The following is a 20,026-nucleotide window of genomic DNA, read 5'->3' as shown; positions in this document are numbered from 1 at the left end:
TGTTCTTGAGACTATGCAAGAATTCTGCTTTAACATGTGGCTAATGAAATGAAGCTCAAGAATGTGTATACAAACACATTTATCGCTAATTTTTTTTAATAATTTGAAAGGTCATAGTTGACTGATGAACAATAACTTAATAAATGCTGATATTGACCAACCAAGTAATCAATAGCTGCTTAATAAATTAAAGGAAAATAAAAATATATTGGACTTAGATTATAACATAAAAATTACTTACAAAGTGTAATATTTGCCAAAAAAGTAAAGAACACTGAATATTTAATTCGAAGTATGTTATTACTGTGACCATTCTTCAGAACCAATCAGGAAGGAAGGAAGGAAGGAAGGAAGGGAAACAGAAAAAGGAGGAAAACAGATTTGCTTCTCAACTTAGCATAAACAGTAATGCCTGCAAGAAAGCACAACAAAATTTTCCCTGGGTCTCCAGTGCTACGATTACCATACCCTCCACCCTGCCCTCCAGGAGCCACTACTTGCTGAGTACTTGCTCCAGTGAAGCCAAGGTACTTCAGGAAGTCGATCCTCATCTCCTTGTATTAAGTAACTCAATCCTTACAAAAATTCTGCATAGTGGGCTCTACCTATTAGTACTTCAGCTTTTCCAATGAAAGGATTAAAGATGAGAAAAGGTAAATGGCTGGCAAGGCTGAATATAGACGTATGTGAAGATTTAAAGGGTTTTATAGTTCAGGAGAAAATGATGTGGCCAATCAAGGCAGGAGTCACAGTAGAAAGAGGCCCTAGAGACTAGCAATGGTGGACACTGTGACCAGAGAGTGTGTGTCTGGCACATGACATGATCCAGGGTGTGGTTCTGGAAGGAGTCTGTTAAGGCAAATAGAAAAGCAAGTCACTAGAGATGGGGAATTTATGTCCTGTGTCCTCCACATTTCTGGGGAAGCCTCCAGCATGAAAGCGAGCTGCTTCCCTCAGTGATGGGTCAGGTCAGAACCTGCTGCTCTTTTCAGCACACTTGCCACTTTTTGTCCAGAAGGAAGGCCCTCTTCTCAACCCCACTCAGACCTCGCCTGCCCCACTCAGAGCTCACATGTTAAGAGTTCACTCCTACAGCTTCAAGTTGCACTGAAAGCACCTTGAAACCTAAAAGCTAATGTATATCAAAATGGCTGGAGTACTATCTGTAGTCCCATTTGAATTGGAAAATACCCAACTTCCATGTCCAGTAGAACAAATTGAAATGAGCCTGCATAATAAGCCTTCAAGGACAAGATGAGCACTTGGTGACTCCCAGTATTACCCAGTTGCTCACCGTGCCTGTTGTTCTGCCATTGAAATGCATACTTTTAGCTTCAATGGAGTTCTCCTTTGTAACCAAACTGTAAATCTCTCCTGTAAGAGCTGTGGCTTAGACTGATTTTTGTTGCTTATAGCTTGGCATAAATGAGGGATCTAAGAGCAGGTACTGAGAGAGAAATGAGGACTCTAAGAGAAAAGAGAATTGGAAGAGAGGTATGCTGGGGGCACAAAAGACAAACTATGCTGATGTCTTCATTCTGCATACCCCTTCTCAGAAGTTCTCCAGCCTTCTTTATTCATTCAGTGCATATGTCTCTAGCCTCATTCCTGTTTACCCTGGTCAAATGGTAACATTTCTGTTAGACAAACCAAGGAGTTTGTAGGGAGGAGGTTTTAGTCAATAAAATCAATATCCATAACTAAAATTTAGTTTAGTCGTATATTTTATTTCAAATGTATATGGATTAATCTATCTGTTGCCACATAACCCCAGCCTTGGTAAGGGTAGACCATTCCTGTATCCTCTCTCCCTCCAGAGAGGGATTATAAAGTTTTTATGGTCATCACAGACCTTCCCTACCCTGGGGATCTGTAGCTTTTTTTTTTAATCTTTCAGACAGCCTCAGCTAAAGCTTGAAGGAATCTAAATAAATCATAAAATGTCCCCATAAAAATAGTTTGTCCTGGTAAATAAATTAATGAGGCCAGTTTGGACAAAAGTAAATCATAGGGCCCTTCCTATAGTACTATAATGTCTGGGCTCCTATTTCTATTTTTTGAGATGTCCCCCTGCCCAAATGCCAATGTGTCAACTGCTAGGGGAAAAGTATCTCACAAAATCCCTAAGGCTAGGCCAGGTGCACTGGCTCATGCCTGTAATCCCAGCTCTTTGAGAGGCTGAGGCAGGCAGATTGCCTGAGGTCAAGACTTTGATACCAGTATAGTTATTGGGGTAAAACACAATCTCCACTAAAAAATACAAAAATTAGCCAGGCATGGTGGCATGTACTTGTAATCTCAGCTACCTGGGAGGCTGAGGCAGAGAATCACTTGAACCAGGGAGGTAGAGATTGCAGTGTGCCAAGATTGCTCCATTACACTCTATCCTGGGCAACAAGAGTGAAACTCCATCTCAAAAAAAAAAAGAATTTCTAAGGCTGAGGTGTCAGGGAGTAAATAGATCCTGTGCTAGGGGAGGTGACATCCAGAAAAGCAATGGTTTGGCATCTGTAAGACCTGGGTTCACCCCTAGCTTTACCAGGTACCAATGTGGGACTGTGAACACTTCACCTTTTTATTAATATTAGTTGAGGTTCTTATTTCCAAGTGATAAAAATTCAACTCTAGCTTGTGTATGTAGAAGAGGAATCACTTTGGCTTGTGTGACTAGAAAACCCAAGGGGTGGGTTATTGCATTACTCACAGCTGGACCCAGCAGGTCTAGTGACTCTTTTATTCATTCCACAAATACTGGCTGAGGGTCTCCTTTAGGTTTGGGAGCTGTTCTAGGTGCTGAAGACACAACCGTGAACCAAACAGATAAATCTGTAAATACATGGCATGACAGATGGTGATAAATGCTATGGAGAAAAATAGATTACGATCAGGAAGGACAGGAGTGGCTGTTTTTTACTGAGTGGTTAGAGAATGCTGTTTGGGTAGAAATTTGAGAAAAGTAAGGCTGTGAAGCCTTTGAGAAGCTCTGTGATTGCCTCCATCTATGTTATGGATTTTCCCCTGTCTCTGTTTCTCTCCTGGTTCTGTTTAATTCTGCCTTTGGTCTTAGCAGATTCATTCCACATGGCATCAGAGATGGCCATATAAATCACTGGGTCTGCTTGGCCTTGTCTACTCATCTCTTAAGAGGAGAGACATACTCTCTTTCAAAATCTCCCCATCAGTCCCTGAGAAAGGACTTTGGTCATTTCTTCTGGTTGCCTCACCAGAGGAGAATACTATTTTATTGGACAGCCTGGATCAAAAGTCTAAACTTGGGGCAGGAGAAGAGGGCTGGGTAACTGGCAGCCTCACCAGGTGAAGAAATATTAGCTGGAATAGAATGAGTGCAGGGACACTGATCATGGAAAAATGACAGGTGTTCACTTTACCACTAATCCTCAGTATTCTTATTTGTAATAAGAGAATAAACATGCCTAAGTGAAGAGCTAAACACACTAGAGGGAGCATATGTGAACTATCTCATGCATAATGACAACTTATTGAATAGTGACCATTGTCTTATAGATCCCATGGGGCTTGCCCCTGCTCTATGTGTTTCTTGCAGAGGGTAGGTGAGTGGGGGAGGCAGCATCACAGGCTGCTTCTGCTCATCCCTATTCCTAGTGGCTGCCACAGTTCATTCTCTCCCTTAAGGCTTTTCTCCCAAAACTTGTAAGCACCTTCCCCCTTCTTCCTGCAGCCCACTTCCTTGTTACCACTGAAAACAGGCATTCAGGCCCCTTCCTCATGAGAAATATTGCTAATAATTCAGGGGAACAGACACAGAATACTAAAATGATAAATCACTAAAATCCACAAATATAATCATATGTTACAAAATCTTTAGTCTTTAATCTCAGACATGAAAGGTAAATAGAATAACAAATGAAAGTCTACTTTCTGTTTTCATTCCCTACATGGGGCTTAACTTCAACTCAGGTGTTTTCTGAGACCTCATTTTAACCTGGAACAAGTCCTCAAATTCAAAACAGCCCCTCTCCCCAGCATGTAGACCTGAAGGTAAATTCGGCATAAAACATATCATGTCTTTTTACCTCTAAGCGTTGATCTTTGGGATAACACTGAGAATGGAGAGGAGGGATAAACACAGAAGATGTATCAGAGGTCTTGGTCACGGTAATGATTGCTTTTGTGTGTCAACTTTACTGGGCCATGGATGCCCAGATAGCTATTTGGTTAAACATTATTTGTGGGTATGTCTTTGAGGATGTTTCTGGAAGAAATTAGCATTCGAACTGGTGGATGGACGGAGTAAAGCAGATGACCCTTCCCAGTGTGAGTGAGCATCATCCAAACTGGCAAGAGCCAGAATAGAACAAAAAAGTGGAGATAGATTGAATTTGCTCTCAACCTGCCTGGTGCAGCTAGGAGATCTATCTTCTGCCCTTGGTGTTCCTGGTTCTCAGGACTTTGAACTACACCACCAGCTTTGCTGGATCTATACTTCACAGACTGTAGGTAATGAGAATTCTCAGCCTCCACAATAGCATGAGCCAATTGCTCATAATAAATCATATGTATATGTATACCCTCTTAATTCTGTTTCTCTGGAGAATCCTGACTAATATGACTAATACATTCACTGACTGGATGTGGAAATTGGGGAATGAGAGGTAGAGATTACAAATGACAACTAGATTCTGACAAACTAACAGGAAAATTGCAGGTAGAAAGTCAAGGTAAGGAACTAATATGGAGAAGTTTAAGGTAATTAGTTGTATGGATAAGTAGAGTGAATTGCATGTAGAACTACAGGTGGACTGTAGTGGTGGCAGTGGAGACAGAGAAAACCAGACTGCAGTTAAAAGAGAAGAGGACTAAAGAGAGTACCATAAGGTCTGAGCAGAGAAAGATGGGCCCATATGGAAGAATAAGAATGATTTGCCTTGTTGTAAATGCCCATTGGGAGGGGACAACATCCATATAAAATGGGTACGGAAAAACTCTTTGTCATACTTGGGCCTCCCTTTCCCACACATCCTTCCTGTTCTTCATTTGCTACAAATAAGTGTGCTAGTGCCCCTAACCTCCTCTCTAACTTGTGGGATTCTGGAGATTGACTTCTTTCCCTAGGTTACCCTCTTCATCTCTTAAGAGTTTTGCACTCTGAGGTCTTCGTCTTATACCTGATTTCTTTCTTCTCCTATTCTCCCATTAAACTCTGCCCTGAGTTTATTATCCCTGTCCCTGCATTCATCTTTCTTATAAGAGTGGGGTATAGACACACAGTTTAAGTTCATGGCAGGGATACCCCCCTATAGCTTCTCAAATCCCACCATGTCAGCAGTCAACTCCTCTTGGTCTACACTGAATCAGTTCCTTGATGGAACTTGGTCCAGGTCTAATCAAAACCGGAGTGCATGCTGCATGCAGCTACATCATGGGCTGAGCTGTGGCCACAGGAGCAGAGCAGTCCTTGTGCACTCCTTTGAAGTCCATTTATTTTCTAAATGATCAGCTTCAGTGAGGTAACCCTGGCAATTGTCAGGGAATGGATTACTTGGCAACACATTGCTTTTTACAATGAATGTGGGTGATGACAACAATTTTACATACCAGTACTATTTCATGACCATTGCAAATGCTGGTGTCCAAATGGAGGAAGAACAGTGTGATTCAGAGTGAGGCATGGCTCAGGGACAAGCACAGAACCCATTCTGCTTTACCCCTGCAAAATGTCTCCCCTGGGCTTGAAAGTGACGTTTATCAGCAAACAGTTATTATTACTGTTTTATTATTGCCTCAGTTAGCATTTATATGGCACTTTGTATTTTCAAGGTGCTTTTCAATCATTTTTATTAGTGAGAGAGGGCAGATTCTCAGGCATAGGTGGAAGAAACTAAGAGGTTGGGTTTTCTTAAAAAAAGGCAAGATGTTTCTGCAAACAGTCATTCTGCTTTCTAAATTTGACTTTTTAAATGGTGGTTGAGAGACATAGAAATCATTTGTGCAGTAATTATCCAATAAAAAGCCACTAAGCCAACTGAAATGCCAGAAGAAAAATTACAAATGCCGTGCTGCTAGGCAGTCACGAGGAGAGAAATTCATTCATTCATGCATGTATGCATGCAATTCATCCATCATAATTTACTGGAAATGGAACACTTCCCCCCGCCCTCAAACTTTGGCCAGCCACTGCAAGTAATGCATAGAAAAGTCAATTCATGGCCTTTATCTTAAAGTATTTGAAATTATTATCTGGAAGATAAAATACATTAAGCAATTATGGCCACAAAGCAAATAGTACTGAATTAAAATCCAAGAGAGATCTAGAGAAGGAAGATATTTGGGCAAGAATATTCAGAACAGGTTTCCTAAAGCAAATTGGATTTGATTTGGATTCTAAAGAATGAGTAGAGTGTGGAAACCTTTTTTAAGTGGTGACCTCAAGAAGACATGGTGTCCGTCCCCCAAGAATTTTCAGTCTAAATAGTTGATAAAATAAGTTTCTTACATTTAATGAAAAAGAGGGTTACACCGGCAGATATTAAAAGTAATGGTAAAGATATGACATTCTTTAGAATTTCAAAGTAAAGAGATACTTTCCAAACCAGAGTGAATTTCGCTTAATGAGAACTTGTCTCAGCTAACAGTATTGAAGGGGATTTCTAGAAGAAATATTAATGCTTAGAGTGAATAAGGACCTACTTATACGAGGTTATCTATTTAGGGCTTTTTAAAATTGAACATAGTCTACAATTAGTCACCCAAACAGAGATATATCACTCAGGATGTCCAAAGACTATCCAATACCTTGGGTATCAGAAAAATTCTATTCATATCTTTCTCTTCAACAATGGAAAAAATTCTAAGACTGAATGAGTGAAAAGAATTCAGCCAATTGGCTAAATTGAATCAAATATTTGGTAGAAAGAAAGAGACATTTATGCTCTCAGTCCCAACCCCTTTTATACAATCCATCTATGAATATGTATCTATTAGATACTGTTTCCAGTCTTGAGCTAGTATCTGAAATGGAATTCTAGAAAAAGGCCACTTCTGTTCTTAGAAAAATTAATCTGCTCTAAGTGGCTGTTCAGAGTATTAGGAAGATAATGTAAGTGACTCAAGATAAAATTAGATAATTGTGTGGGGAGCAGGACAAGAGAAGGTGACACAAGACATTATGCTCTTTCTTTGGGTGCAAATCACAGAATGGAATCAGTGAGGGAATTATGTTGAAGAAAATGGAGATTTGGAGGAATTCTTTTATCTTTCTACCCAATGTACAATATAAGAAAGGTATCAGAACTGAAAAAAAGTATATAAGTACAAAGTGACACCTGCAAGTAAAATATGAAAGAATAGGAGCTGAGTTTCCAATTTACTCTTCTTTTTAAGTGAGCACATTTTTCCAAACTTATCTCAAATACTAAATTCTCAGATTGTACAATTCTGGTTTCCTTCTAAAACCCAGGAGTGGTACACTGTGGTAAGTGCAAGGCAAGGTTACTGAATGCTTAAGACCCTGAGCTTTGAAGACCTCTATTAGATACTGAGGTGACCTTGAGAAAGTAAATTAACTTCTATAACCTTTATTTATTACTATATTTTGGGTGTAACTACCTCACTAGGCTGTTGTGAGGATGAAATGACAATATATGTATGACATTTAACATCTTCAGCACACAATAAATAACCACCAAACATTCTTTTTATTATATTTCAAATTTACCCAAAGTGCACAGGATTTTGCTGTATAAAATTCTTTCAGAATTTTAGCACATTCCAAAATAATGATGAAATCAATCTTAACAATTAATCTCTACTAATCAAATAACATTTACATTTACAATAGTTTATATTTGTTTGATGCATTAATATTTACAAAGCTACAACATATACTCAGATAATGTTTAGCTTAGCAGCAGATAAAACTATGATTTACAAAAATTAAACAAGTTGTCAAGTCACACAGCTTGTAAAAGGAAGGTCTGGGCCTTGAACTTAGGTCTTTGTCCTCAGGTCATAATTTTCACACTTCATACTGTCTTATCATGTATATCAATATGAACCTGCTTAGAAAGATGAATAAGTCATACAAACGGCCTTCCCTCTTTTCTTGGGAACAAACATTTAAGAAGAAACCCATGTTTTATAGCTCTAAGGAAGAGGTTCTAATGATTATCATTTTAGCATTTTGGAAGACTGTTGGAAAGGATTTTTTAGAAGACAATGAGGGTTGCAGACACTCAGTTCTTTTGTAATAGACATCATCAGCCATTACATTTAAAACAAGAGTGGAGACAATTTTGTTTATGAAGCACCTGCCCCTGTCTGTAGGCATAGAAGAGAGTGAGATGAATAATCCAAACTGTCCCAGGCACCTTGAACATTTTTTGAAATTAGAGAAACCAAAGGGCCCAGCCAAAGCTTTCCTAGCATTTCTACACGAAATTTATAGTCTTACCCAATGGTCCAATCAATAAAGTTGAGTAGGAGCCAGGAAATGAAGAATTTCTGTTTGCTGGAAACTTTTTGATTTGTTCTATTATCATAATTGATGACCTGGAATCAAGAACTTACTCAACCGGAATATCAAACATCTCACTCTCAGACAGACAAATGCCTCTGGAAACCAATTAGGAAAATGTTGTTGATTCGCTTAGCTGTTCCCTTTCCCAGTAAATTTATTTATATTATCCATCTGACTTATATGCTACTCTATAGAAATATGTGTGTGGCCAGGGAAAGGGGAAGGTGTCTGAAGAGGCTATTTCATAGTGAGTGTAGTCACAAAGGTCCAAGTCATGGAGAGAGCATTTATGAAACGTCCCTTTAAAAAAACTTGACTCCCTCCAAATAGGTCCTGCCCTAGATCCTCAGTTGTAAACCACCATTTGGCCTGTGGTATTCAATACAACTCAGGTTGTTTCTTGTTCTCAAGAGGCTCTTTTATCTGGCAATTTCTCAAGTTCATGTTTATCTTGGGATTGTGTTACTGGAGTAAGACCCAACTGTGACCTACCTACAGGTTTTTCCATAGCTGGTGCCTTTCAATATTTAAGACTCAATTCAAATATTATTGCCTCTTTAGAGATGGTTTCCCTGACCTTTCTAGCTAAATTTTATCCCTCGACCCTTTCTGTCATATTATCCCATATTATTTTTTTCTTATAGCATTTGTCACTCTCAGAAATTATCCCAATTATGTGCTTACCTGCTTAGTATCTATTTCTCTACACTTGAATAGAAGTTCTATAAGGGCAGAGGCATTTTCTGATTTTCTATAGTTTATCCCCAGCTCTTAGATTAGTGTGTGACATACAGTAGATTCTTAATGTTTGTGGAAGTAAAGAAGTGGTGGCAGCATTATGGATTTAGTTTTCTCCATGTTTTGTGCATATTCTATATTGCTGTAAGATTTATTTCAAATTACTTCTTTTATGACTTTTTTGCAATTAGTTCTTCAAAAGAAGAGCCCGTGTCTTCTATGTTCATTATATCTCCCATGGCAGATTGTAAAACTGGCGCTTGGTAAGTTCCTAGTGATTGATTCATGGTTGAAAGCCAAAACAAAACGAAACCAAAAAAACCTGGTAATCATACAGTTCCAAACAAGTCAATCAGACAAAGCAGGTAGATAAACAAATATTTGGAGGTCTTCAGTTATTGAAAGAATTAGCTTAGTTTTCTGCCTTGCCTTTGTGTGTGCTTGGTTAAGATAATACAGTAAGGACATGTACAAATGGAGATTGCTAATGACCGAATATTGTGTCCCCCCCAACATTCATATGTTGAAGCCCAATCCTTAACATGGTATTTGGAGGTGGGGCCTTTGGGAGGTAACTAGGTTTAGATGTCAGAGCTCTCATGAATGGGACTGGCACCCTTACAAGAACAGGCAGTAGAGGACTTGCTTGCTTTCTCTTTCTGCTGTCTGCCCTGTGAAGATACAAGGAGAAGACAACAGTCTGAAACCTGGAAGAGGGCCATTACCAGACCTGACCATGATGGCACTCTGATCTCAGAATTCTAGCCTCGAGAACTGTGAAAATATTTATTGTTTAAGCCACCCAGTCTATTTGTTATAGCAGCCTTAACTAAGACAAAGATGAAAGCAAGGATGTAAAAAGCATCAGAAAGGAAGCCTCAAAGGGACATTGTGAATGGTAAAGGGAGCTGGAAAAGGAAAAATTACTGAGGATACAGCCTCCTCAGTCTGGTGACAAGAATGGCAATGTCTTCGGAAGAAGTTAAGGAGTCAAGATATTTTTAATAATTTGTTTGGGTACATAGTAAGTGTATATATTTATGGGGTACATGAGATGTTTTCATACAAGCATGTAATGTCAAATAAGCACATCGGGGAGAATGATAAAGGACTCATTGAAGATAGAAGAAGTGATTAATTTTAGTTTAGAAAACCTGAGCCCAAAATGGTGACAAACATGCAAGGAGTGGTGCCCAATAGAGAGGGGAAAATGAAGCAACACACTGAAGACATCTTATTAGTGGTTATCTCTAATTTTGTGAGAATGGGTAAAAATTACCAAAAAGAGGGTAAAAGGATTGAAGACTCACCCTAGAGAATAAGCACATTTGGAATTGAGAAGGAAGAGGAAAGATCAGGAAAGGGAAGGAGAATAAAAGAGAGGCAGGGTGGAGAACCCAAAAGAAAAATATTATGGAAATCAAGAAAAGATAATATATCATTTTGTTAAAGTATGAAATATATCTATGACTAATTTCTCCAACCAGAGAACCCAAATGTTAATGTCTTTGTTTTTGTGTGTATGGTGCAGGGTAGAAAAATTTTGATAAATAAGTTGTTTTATTTATGTCCATATTATTTATTTAAATTATTTTTAATTTATTTACTTAAATCAGTTACATAAATTTGTTATAAATCTGTAACAGTAACAAGATAAGCACATACTTCCTGAACAGCCCTCTCTTTGCATCCCAGTGCCTTCAGGAAGTTAACTATTTTGTATATGCCACCCCAATCCTCTTCCACAAATTGATATACCTACAAGGTAGAAATGTATAGTTGTTCTTTTTAAGTTGGCATAGTGATGCCAAGTGGTATTACATTGTAGATCATAATTTGAAGAGGTTTTTTTATGTTTTTACTCAACGATATATATTAGAGACTATTCTGTGCTGATACATGGATCTGTGTTATTCATGTTTACTGCTGCATGGACTCCCAAAGAACAGCTGGACTTGACTTGCCTCACTTAACCAGAACCTTTGTCATGAACAGTGACTCCCCTGTCCATGCCTCCTGTGCATATGTGTCACTCCTCCTGGTGTGGACATACTGAAAGTTGGAGAGTACAGCCCACTTCTCTTTCTGATATTGCTTCAACTACCCATGGCATAATACAGGCCTGGGTATAGTGTACGTGAAATAAATGCTGGCTGCATTGAAATCCCTAGAGTGGAACATTTTCTCTGGCCCTTTCTCCCCTTTCACATTACCACCACTTTGGCTTTGGTGCAGGCATAGAGCAGGCACAAGGCAGTACAAATACTGCAAAGGTGAACAAAGCCTGTGTCCTGGCCTACCAACGAGTGACTTCTGGCCTTTGCATTCTCGGCCTCTGCACTCTCGGCCTCTAGGATCAAAAAACTGACACAGAAAGATGGCAAGCATCTTGCCAAATATCCCGTTGAAAATCAGGCATAAGAAAACTCATGTCTTTCCCTATTGCCAACGCTTCTATATGTCCTACCCATAAGCCCCAGAGGATTCACATTGCCAGCTTCTCACTGCAACACCCACCACCTCAACAAATTTTATACTTTTCATTTGGTCCCATTCAATCCCATGTGGTGTTTTGAAAATATGTAAAGGGAAAGTGAGGCTCCAATATTTTTCCTTTCCTCATAAATATGGCATTTTAAATAAGTTTCATACATATTCATCATTTGCTCTTTCTTTTTTCTAAATGTGCACCTATAGCTTAAGTTTTATTCATACCCTTTTCTGGTTCCCTGGTTTGAACTGGAAAAATTGAAATGTAAAATATTAACTAAATAGTAAGTTGGCTAAAACTCACCTTTCAGCGTGAGCCTGAAAAGAAGTGGAGAAAATATTTTAATAATTAACAAGCATGGTAGTGAGGGAACATACACAGCTTAAATAAAAAACAGCCATAGGAAGACAGAACAATCTGTAAACAGAATATTTATGAGGAGTGAGAAATTGATTTGTGGGAGTAATTTGTGATGTCAGTGTTATTAATTTAGAATCACACTTCAAACATTTAATCTTAAGAATTCTCAGGTGGCTTAAGACTTTGCCAAAGTTTCTAAAGAACTTGAAGATCCTTACACATTGGTTCCCCTCAGCTATATGTCCAAATGTGTCCAGCACAGATGAACTCCTTCCAAAAATCATTATTTTTTTTCTTTTTCTCCCTATCTTTTAAAAAAAGAAACTGAGCAGGAAATCTCACTTAAACAAGCTGTCTCACAACATTTCTGGCAAATCCTGATTCCAACTAAGTTGAAAATATCTCAAAAGCAGCTTGTCATACAGAATTTCAGTGCTTCTGCTTCTGGGAAATGCAGAAATAGATGGATATGTGGGATTCAGATTCAAAACACCTTAAGAAAACACCTCTTGATGTGAACTTCAGGCTGACCTGCTTCTATGTGAGAGGCATATGCTATCCCTCATGTATCAGTTAGCTCTTGCTTTGTAACAAATCAGCCCATATGTATGTGACTTAAACAATAAGTATTTTTATTGCTTATGACTCTAAAAGTCAGCAGGATGATTCTGTTCTTGGCTGAGTTTGATCATAAGTGTTCAGCTCTAGGTAATATAAGCTAACACTGATGTTCTTGGTTGAGTTCTTTCATATGTTTGCAGGTTGGCTGACTATGAGGTAGTCTAGAATTATGCTAATAAGAAAAGTGGGCTGTCTTGCGCATGATCACTTATCTCCAATCAGACAACTGCATGGAGATAGCAGCATTCTAAGAGAGGGCAGATATATGCAAGACTTCTTAAGGCCTAGTCTCAGAAGTTCCACACCATCACTGCCACTTATTTCTTTGTCAAAGTAGGTCACAAGGTTATCCCAGGTTCAAAGGCTAGAGAAATATTTACGAATTCCTGATGCAGTAACATTGCAGAGGGTATGGATATAGAGATGCCATTAAGTAGGGCCATTAGTGGATTCATCTATCACACTTCATTTTTACAGAAACATTTTTGAGGAATCCTATAAAGCTACTTTTAATGTATACTCTCCAATACTCACCTGATCACAGTATCTTCACCAGGTACGCAGACAATGGGACTGAATGAAGGCCCGGTGAATGCATGATTTATTTGCTAGAATTTGAGGATAAGTGAAGAAAATAAATAATAGATATTAAAGCACTAATATTGAGAATATATATATATATATATACATATAAAGGTTTATATATATTGTTGTTTATGTCCTCTGTCCTTAAGCATGTTGGTGATGCATTATTTCTTAAAAGACTGTTCTATTGTTATATACAGAACATTCTTCCAAACCACTCCCCCTATTTCTGCAAGTTTAGAGGAAAGTGTGTTTTTGATCCTAACAAATGGTGTCAACTGAAGTTTTCAGAAAAGAATCAAGATGCAAATTTCTTCTCCAAATGATCTTTAAGAGATGTAGTGACTGAAATATTGAGAGGTTACGATTACTGAGATATACTATCAAAAATAATAACTGAGTCCTCCTATGTGCACATGATGACAACTGGACCTGTCCCCTGAGCATTTATCAACCTTCATTAGTTATAAAATGATCCAGAAATGTTAAAATGTGAACACTTTTTTTTCTTATACTTCCCAACCCTATTTCAACTCAGGAGATTCCCTGGGCTCTACCTGGATTCTTCCTTCCTACTCCATAGCCTGAAATTCTCTCAAGGCAATAATCTTAGGAAAATGTAGCTCCTACTTCATTTGTCTTCCATCTTTCATCGATCACTGTTGTCAGATGTCCAGGTTTTGGAAATGGTTGTTTTATAACTTTTGTTTCTTCTTTTTTTTTTTGTAGGGGTAAGTTGTTTCAGGTGGTAGAATAAATCTGGTCCTTGTTACCTACCTTAACCACAAGTGGACATGGTGAACATCTTCCAATTGATGGGCTATTGTATTAAATATCACTACATGCCAAAATACTTTTCCAGAACCTCACTCAATGCTTTTTCTACCATTGTTCCCCAAACAGCTCCATTAGCCTTGCTATTTTTCAAGATGAAATGTCTTCTTTAAAGTTTGTCCTTTTTTTGAGGGGGGGGAGTCTAACTGAAGAATCCCATTAGAATGTTATTTCAATGGCTTCCAGGGGCAAAGATTTTCTTAGGAAGTTAGGTGACATTGCCTCTGCAGATGAACATATGCCTTTCAAAGATCCTTAAAATACTAGAAAGCATGGGGCAAAAAGGACACACAGACATAACATTCAGGGCACTTTTTGTTCTTTTACTATCTTTACCTTTTCAATAAATTAGTGTCTCAAAGTTTAACCTTCATCTATAATCCATCTGGGGCTTCCTCTCATAATTCACTCCAGAAGGAACATTAGTGGATGTGAGTTTTCTCCCAGGGATTCACCCTCCTTCTGTTTTAAATCAAAAAATGCTTTTGCAAATTAGCCAAAGGAGACAGGCTATAAGCTTTCTGTAAGAATCCTTCAGTGTGCCCTCTGGACTTTTTGCCTGGCTGTTTTCAAAAGTTGTGCAACTTAGGATGGACATTAAAATCTACATGGAATGTGTAAACATGGCATGTGGGGACAAACACATCTTCCATAAAAACAACAGGCATCTGCAGTTGCTGCAATTGAAATGCATGGTGTAAATGCTTACCAATCAGAGGAAAGCTGGTGGTTTTTAGATTTTCATGGTGCAAACAGTTTCTAGAGACCATGCTAGAACAAGCCCCTCATTTGACCTAGTAGGAAACTAAAGCTAATTATTCTTTCATTCAAAACATAATTATTAAGTGCTTATAATGAGGCAGGAACTGTTTTAACCCCAAGATACGGCCGAACTAAGATCAAGTAACTTATCTGGGGGCACATAGCGAGTTAGTGATATCCCTTCCCTAGAACTCCAGTGCCCTCGCACCTTGTCCAGTGTTCTTGACAGTACCTGCACTTTAAACTGACTTAGAATATTTGGCAACAGAGATAAAGAAAAAAAAACATCCTGGCTCCCAATACCATGATCAAATATTTGTTCTTCTCCAGTTTTTCACTTACGTTTAGAATAACAACAGAAAATCAGTTAACAGGGCTAACTGGCAACCTCAGAAACACAACAGAACTGCCAAATCAGCACCCAGAGACCACTGCATTGAGGCATGAAGAAAATTTGCATTTCATGCATTTACTCCATTGTTTACACTACACTGACCCTGTACAAAGTCTGTAACAAAATGCAAAAGGGGATATAAAAGGAGAAAGATGCAGCCCCAGTCCTCATAAAATTGCTTAATCATCCAAACTAAGAACAACAGTAACAAAAGCAAGTGTAATAATTGGAGATGAGATACATTGTAGCATATATCAATTTGTGCTGCAAGAATAGGGTAAATTCAGTACTTACTGAGTCAAAAAGGCTTGTTGGGGAAGACCAATCTTAAGTTTGGTTTTGAAAGAAGTAAAACAACTGAATAAAATAAGTCATCTTTTGCTTATGAAAATTATTTCTCATATTGAAGGATAGTTTTAAACCTAATTTTTTTTCCTTTAGGGTACTACTATGTTTATGTTCAAGCCCCTTGGTTTGTCTTCCTTATCTGCCATTCCATTATTTTTAATTTTGTTCATTTCACTTCTTTCACTGTTCTGAATCCTGATATCTGTCTCTCAATATCTGTTTTCTTAAACGTTGTTTTCTTCAAAGTCTGTTCTCCTTTATGCTGTATGGGCTTCATTTCTGCAATGGTTTGTTCCTTTCATCATTTTTCAAGATAGATTCTCTGCCCCTTTCTGTTTATTAGTCATCTTTAAATGGGGCAGGTCCTCTAGGACCAGCTTCTGGTAGCAGCAGATTGCAGTTTACAGGGATTTTCATCATGGCTGGTCATAGGGTAAGGTACATGAGTTCTCATAGCCACATATCATTATTTCCTTCCAGCAATGAAGATAAACCCTACAAGGCTTTCCACAATGCAGACTTAACTTCCCCTCACTTCACCAAATCCTACCTTCCTGAAAATATGACTTATAGTATTACCAAAAACAGCTTGATTATTTTCTTGTTAAGAGGATTTCTAGTCAAGACCACAGCAGTATTTATTCAAAGATTAGTTCTCCCTCACTACTAAAGAAAACTCCTCTGAACACTTCATCAAAACCCCATACATTTTGAAGTGTCCAGTCTGGCTAGTGGGAACAGGCACCAGTTGGGCACTGTGTGACCCTGGTGCCCTCTCTTCTCATGTTTTCCAGGGATTCTGTCTCTGGCCTCAAGTAGTTTCCTCACATGCACAAGCTGATCAGCACTGCGCTGAATTCTTGAGAGTCATCCTCTGCAGATCTCAGGTTTCTCTCTCTGGGCAGCTATCCTCTCAATCTGTCCTGCAAATTTTAGCCACCTAGATTTCCTCATATTCTCGACCCCATCTCGACTCAGGGGGTTCACTGGGATCTGTCTGGGTTATTCCTCCTTGCTCCATTGCCTGAAATTCTCCCAAGGCAATAATCTTAGGAAAATGCAGCTCTTACTTCATTTGTTTCCATCTTTCATGGGTCACTGTTGTCAGATGTCCAGGTTTTGGAAATAGTTGTTTATAACTTTTGTTTCTTATTTTTGGAGGGAGAAGTTGTTTCAGGTGATAGAATAAATATGGTCCTTGTTACCTACCTTTACCAAAAGGAAAAGTCTAGGTTATGGTATAATTACTTGTTTAATTATACCATAATTATACCCCAACTTTCTTTCTATTAAAGACTTGTTTCAAAGAGTATCCAGGAGAGCTCCCTCCATATCTGCGATCCAAACAAAGGAAGTATAGATTTTGTTACTCAGAATATATCACTGGGTGATTGTTGAGATCCCCCTTCAGCATGCTCTGCAAGGCTATTAAACGTTTACTGCATTGGTAGCCCTTCATCTTTGGTCATGTATTATCAGATGTCTCCTAGGTGTGTTTGTCCTAGGAGCAAATGTCTCCTATATTTGCTTTTCATTAACTTTAATGAATGCTTTGTGGGAGGATCTCTCATATTGACACTGCCTTCCCTCCATCTAATGCTGAGCTTCTCTTAAGTCAGTATGCATAGAAGGCCCTGCTCATGGCATGTAGCCTGCACAATGGTGACTCCTAAAGGGCAATTGCTGGTGATAAAGAGGAATGCAATGAAATTAATAACATCTGAGGAAGCACAAGAGTATGATAAGGACTCAGCAAAGCAAATGGGTAGCTGAATTGACATACCACTTCCTTGTTCCAACTTGAATAAAATTCTAAATGTCTAAAACTAAGTATTTTTAGTTAAAATATGCATTCTAGAAATGTCTTAATAACAATCTAGATAATAATGGCAAGATACAGGGTCACTAGCAAAAGGAAGAAAGAAAATCTGTAGGAAAAAAAGCATATGGGAATACAGGCATGGCACACAATATGTGTTTGTCTTTCTCAAAAACTCAGTAAGAGAAGCAGCTTTTCTCCTTGCTAACAGACACTGCTTATCTTGGCTTCTATTAAGCATTCACTAATTGAAATAAAAATGAACCAAAACTTAGAAAAATGTGATAGTGTCAACTGTACTCAAAGAAAATAATATATAATTACTTAGTCACTCTAATTACACATGCAGAGTAAAGCAATTGCTTGCTATTTACTGGTATACACCAAAAAAAAACTTCATATTAATAAATATATGTGAGGAATTACTTGTTAAATTTAATTACTTAACAAAAGCAATAAAATAATTTTTAATTAAAAAGTATGTGCACCCATAAGTAAAATGACCCTTTGTGTTCCAATATAGTGGCTTCTTTTGGAGGTGAATGATGACATTTCCAAGTCCCTAATTATATACAAATCATAAGGGAGCAAAGGGGCTAAACATATTGTCTCTTCCCAATGGAGAATTAGGAAAGAAAATTGCCAAAGGAAAAAAAATGAAGATTGAAATAAGTCTTTAACATATTCTCTTCTTATCTTTAAGGAACATTATCTTTTTTTTTCTAGTAAAGTAAAAACCCAAAGTTCTTGGAATTGCCAAGGGTAATCTATAACCTTGAAGTCCTGAAAATTTCTTTTGTGCTTTTACTGCCATGCCAGTCTCCAATGGGCTAACTCATTACAATTCTTAAAGAATGAAGTAATTGATATTATTTTCTTTGGAAATTACAAGCAATTTGTGAAAATCAGCACTGATGACTTTTTCAACAGACACAAATAGTTGTATAATTCTTAATAATTCCAACACTAATAAACTGTAATTGGAAAACAACTTGTGGGTGGGGTGAGAGATTAGTACTCTGAGTTGCCCCCTGTATGTCTGGAGTAAAAGGTTAAATGAAATGGCCTTACTTTGCCATCTCAGGAAACTGATTCTTCCAACATCTCTAGTACGGTAATAGCAAACCATATAAAAAACAGTTTTCCTTATTTCTGATACCCCTAACTGGTATATGCCAAATCCTCCTCATTGTAACAGAGAAAGCTCATAGAATGGAATTTTTCTAGTCTTCTTTGAAAGTTTTATAACTAGGTTCTTCTCTTGAAATTTTTAAGTTTCTGAAATTCTGGGTAAAACTATCCTTGAGTCTTATTCCTTCTTGATAGAGTCTGCAGCAGCAGAGGCGAGAGTAGGCAATGAAGGGGAGTAAGAAAAGGACAGTCCCTAAAGCAGACTTCTTTTCAGAGAGATGACTTACTAAACGACCTTCTTGGCACAGGCCTCCAATGAATTGCAATCTGAACAAGGAAATACGGTCAGACCTACCAACAAAGTACAACCATAGTCATTCCTCTGATAACAGCAAATTAACCCAAGAAAGGGACATGTATCAGCCTGAAAAATTCATGAAGATTTGATTCTGCTGCCTAATTAACCACAGTGGTTGATACAAAGAAAAAGAAAGAGAAAAAAACATAGCCCATAAATAACAATGTCAAATTAGGGGCATTTGCTGGAACTTTCTATTGAATGGCTGAATCCATTGAAATAGCCAAATGACCAGTTAAATACATGGAATCAGGACCACTAGAAAGTTTTTATGTGCTGTGCAATCACATTGAAGTCACAGTTGTGATTGCACAATGTGATTATGCAATCACAATTGAAGTCACAAATAAGACATATAGGTGTATGCAATAGGAGGAGGCTTCAAAAATTTCATGAAAAAGTGAAATTAAAAGATAATTTAAAGGATAAAACATAAAATTTACTTCTCAACATAAGCTCCATCAAAGTCAAATGGCTGATGATACCAACCATTTAAGCCATCGCTAAAGCACTGATGGTCTTGAGAATCTAACTATGTCAAAGCATTCTTTTTGACATTACTAACTGAAGAAAAATGCGTGCCCTTAACAGATTCTTTAAGAATAGTAAACAAAAAAAATTCAGAAGAAGGCAAATCAGGACTATAGAGTGAATGCCTAATAATTTCTCATCAAAACTATGACGGAATTTCTCTTATTTCTAAAAAGAATGAGCAGGAGTGTGGTGTTTGTGGAGAAGGACTCCCTGGTGAAGCTCTGACTGGTCCACGGTCATGCTGACCAGACCACTTCCTACCTCTTGGTAGCCATTTTTTAAATTTTTCTTTGTCTTCAGGATTGTACTGGTAATGCCATGTTTCATCTCCTTTGAAATTATTTAAGAAATACTTCAGAATCTTAGTTGAGGCAGAAACTAATAACCTACCAATCAAAAAAAAAGTCCAGGACCAGATGGGTTCACAGCTGAACTCTACTAGAGGTACAAACAGGAGCTGGTAACATTCCTTCCGAAACTATTCCAAAAAATACAAAAAGAGGGAATTCTCTCTAACTCATTTTATGAGACAAACATCATCCTGATACAAAACC

At 37.9% G+C, this 20,026-nt stretch overlaps 1 long non-coding RNA gene across 2 annotated transcripts in view; it reads right to left on the bottom strand.

The window, feature by feature from the left end:
* Positions 1-13,240: 13,240 nt before the first annotated feature.
* The window catches only part of LOC144579051 (uncharacterized), a 507,171-nt gene continuing 500,385 nt past the window's right edge, over positions 13,241-20,026 (bottom strand). For both annotated transcript variants that reach the window (XR_013525873.1, XR_013525875.1), the window contains exon 8: positions 13,241-13,315. This is a non-coding gene — a long non-coding RNA (uncharacterized LOC144579051). The remainder of the gene's footprint in view (positions 13,316-20,026) is intronic.

This window comes from Callithrix jacchus, chromosome 13 (genome assembly GCF_049354715.1).
Source record: "Callithrix jacchus isolate 240 chromosome 13, calJac240_pri, whole genome shotgun sequence".
Taxonomy (NCBI): Eukaryota; Metazoa; Chordata; class Mammalia; order Primates; family Cebidae; genus Callithrix; species Callithrix jacchus.
This window is presented reverse-complemented; position numbering and strand designations above follow the sequence as displayed.